The sequence below is a fragment of the Tupaia chinensis genome, unplaced genomic scaffold (assembly GCF_000334495.1).
Source record: "Tupaia chinensis unplaced genomic scaffold, TupChi_1.0 Scaffold145257_1, whole genome shotgun sequence".
In the NCBI taxonomy this organism is placed as follows: Eukaryota; Metazoa; Chordata; class Mammalia; order Scandentia; family Tupaiidae; genus Tupaia; species Tupaia belangeri.
The window spans coordinates 119,361-122,343 of record NW_006205117.1 but is presented as its reverse complement, the minus strand read 5'-3'; the positions used below and the strand labels follow the sequence as shown (position 1 = coordinate 122,343).

At 33.7% G+C, this 2,983-nt stretch overlaps 1 pseudogene; it reads right to left on the bottom strand.

Moving 5' to 3' along the window:
* Nucleotides 1-720: 720 nt before the first annotated feature.
* On the bottom strand, nucleotides 721-837 carry LOC114006012 (uncharacterized; annotated as a pseudogene).
* Between the last annotated feature and the right edge of the window lie 2,146 nt (nucleotides 838-2,983).

The window sequence follows — 2,983 nt, the reverse complement described above, 5'->3', positions numbered from 1 at the left end:
TGCAAGAACAGTAGGATATCTAAATGCAAATAGAATGAAGTTAGACCTGACTTCCCACCAGATAAAAGTGAATTAAAAAATGGGTCAAAGACTTAAATGTAAGAACTAAAATAATTAAATCTTAGAAGAAAATATAGGATAAGTCTTCATGATCATGAATTAGCAAAGGAATCATAGAACTGACATCAAAAGTATAACTAACAAAAGAAAATGCCTCATTATTAATAGAAACATGCAAATAACTGCCAATAAGTACCATTTCCTTTTATCAGAATGGTGAAAGTCAAAAAGTTAAATAACATTTTAGTGACAATAGGTAGAAACTATCACTTTCCTACATTATTGGTAGGAGTATAAAAAGTACTACTCCTAGAGGGCTATTTACCAGAAATTGTCAAGATTTTTTTCATTTTTTAAAATTTATTCATTTATTTTATATTCACTCACTGAGCAGCATAACATCATACAAAATGTGATTTCTTATCCAGAATACACTGTGTAGTGACTTAATCATACATGTTATCATCAACAAATAATTTCCCACCTACATTTTGTTGATTCACCAAATATTTTAATTAATCTAACTACTCTCAATAGCAAGTTCAGCTGATATATACATATCTGTGAATGCATGTCTGACTTTAGGCATGAAACTCTGAGAAGAATGAATATACTATAATGTAGCACCTAGCTGATGCTATATAGCTTACTGTGGCCATTAAATAGGTATTTTTTAATATTTTTTTTTATTTCAAGAAAAGCAGTTTCAGCTTTAATTAGCAATAATCGCGCCTCAGATAAACCTCATTGGCTACGATACTGCCACTGCGCAAAGCTGGCTAGTTTCAGCTTTAGTAAGTCAAAATTTAAAAAATGCTGAGAGAGTTTTGCTTAAAACTTAAAGCCAGGAAACAGGTTGGGATTCTATTCAAATAGTAGGTACATGAATCTATCGGCAGTTCAAGACAAGATAAAAATCTTTAAATCTTGAAAACAAAGCATAAGAGAAAATCAGTAATGTTTTAATCAAAGTCACAATATTCTGTTTCACCAGTTCAGTCTAATGTACTTTATCTTTTCTTGTGGTCAGATCTTCTCATCTAAATTCTGGAAGATAATATTCAATCCAGACTTGTCCCTACCATTAAGTTGGCCATTTTCTTAGTTTTTGAACTCATATCTGTGTGTCTGTATTTAGTCTACCTGTTGTAGCACTCCCTTCAGAACTCCTTGGAGAGTTGGTTTGGTGTCTGTAAGTTCTTTCATGTTTTGTTTATCTGAAACTGTTCTTGTCCTTTTATTCTTTTTAATTTTATTTATTTATTTTTTAATTTAAATTTATTTATTTACATTCATTCATTATACATCATTACAGCAAACAAAATGAGATTTCCAATCCATAATACACTGTATATTGGTGCAATCAAGCACATCAACATACGCGTTATCATCAACAAATAATTTTCCATTTCTTGTTTCCTGTATATTTTGTTATTTTTGCCATCCTTGATTCCTTATCTCTCACCCTCTGCTGTGTCTCACCCTCCTCCTACACTGTCTCTGGTATCCATGGTTACTTTCTATGCCTTTTACCCCCATTTTATTTATTTGCTAATGAACTTAATTAATCTAAATACTTTGAGTAGCAAGTACAGCTGATATATACATATCTATGAACACAAGTCTGACTTTAGGAATAAACCTCAGTGAGTAGAATGAACATACTATAAAGTAGCACCTAGTTGGGGCTATATAGCTTACTGCAGTCACCAGATAGGTGACTTGAATTTCAAGAAAAATAGTTTTCGTGGTTTTTCCTCCTGAAACTTCTTAAAATTAATTAATTTACATTAATTAATCATTGTCATAGCATACAAAAAAGTGGTATCCCATCCAGAATATACTGTATAGTGGCTTAATCATGGATGTTATCATCAATAATTTTTCATATATATTGATACGTATTTACCCCTATGTCTGACCCTCTACCCTTTTCAGCCTCCTCTCACACTATCTCTGGTGTCTACTGTTGTCTTCCATTCCTGCCCCCCCCCATTTTATTGATCACACAATTTCTTAAATAATCTAACTACTTTCAATAGCAAGTTCAGCTGATAATTTCAATAAAAGAAGTTTTGAATTGGTAAGGAAATTTGCTTAAAACTTAAAGCCTGGGAACAGGTTAGTATTCTGTTCAAATAGTTAGGTACATGAACCTATTTACAGCTCAAAACAGGAGAAAAACTCTTAAAACCAGACAACAAAGCCTAGAAGAGAAGAAGCAATATTTTAGTCAAAAGTTACAGAATGCAGCAAGTTACATAATGGTTATATCGCTGGACTCCCACATAATTGATGTGGTTTGAATCTCGGACCCAGTGACTTAAATTCGCACTGGGCACATGGGCGTCTGTGCCCAAGATCTCAAGAGGAGAATGGAGGAGAAGGGATTTCAGTGTGGCCATCTCCCCTAGGGGTGATTTCTCACTTTCTGTCTCTGTTTCTCTGGCGAGCTCACACGCCCTGTAGTAAAAATCTCTCAAAGAAAAAAAAAAAGTTACAGAATGTGATTTCATCAGGTCAGTCTCATGTACTTAATCTATCTGCTGTTGTGGTTCAATCTTCATGATTGAATTCTAGGATATAATATTCAACTCCAGACTTGTCCCTGTGATTAAGGTGGCCATTTTCTTAGTTTTTGAACTCTTATTTCTGTGTGACTACATTTAATTTTCCCGACATAGCACTCCCTTGAGAACTTCTTGGAGATCTAGACTGATGTTGGTAAATTCTTTCAGGTTTTGTTTATCTGAGAATGTTCTTGTCTTTTCTTCCCATATGAAGGATAATCTTGCCGGGTACAGTATTCTTGGTTGAAATTGCTTTTCCCTTAACACTTTGAATATATTTTCCCATTCTTTTCTCGCTCACATTGTTTCCAATGAGAGGTCTGCTGTTAGCCTGATGGGATATCCTTTGTAGG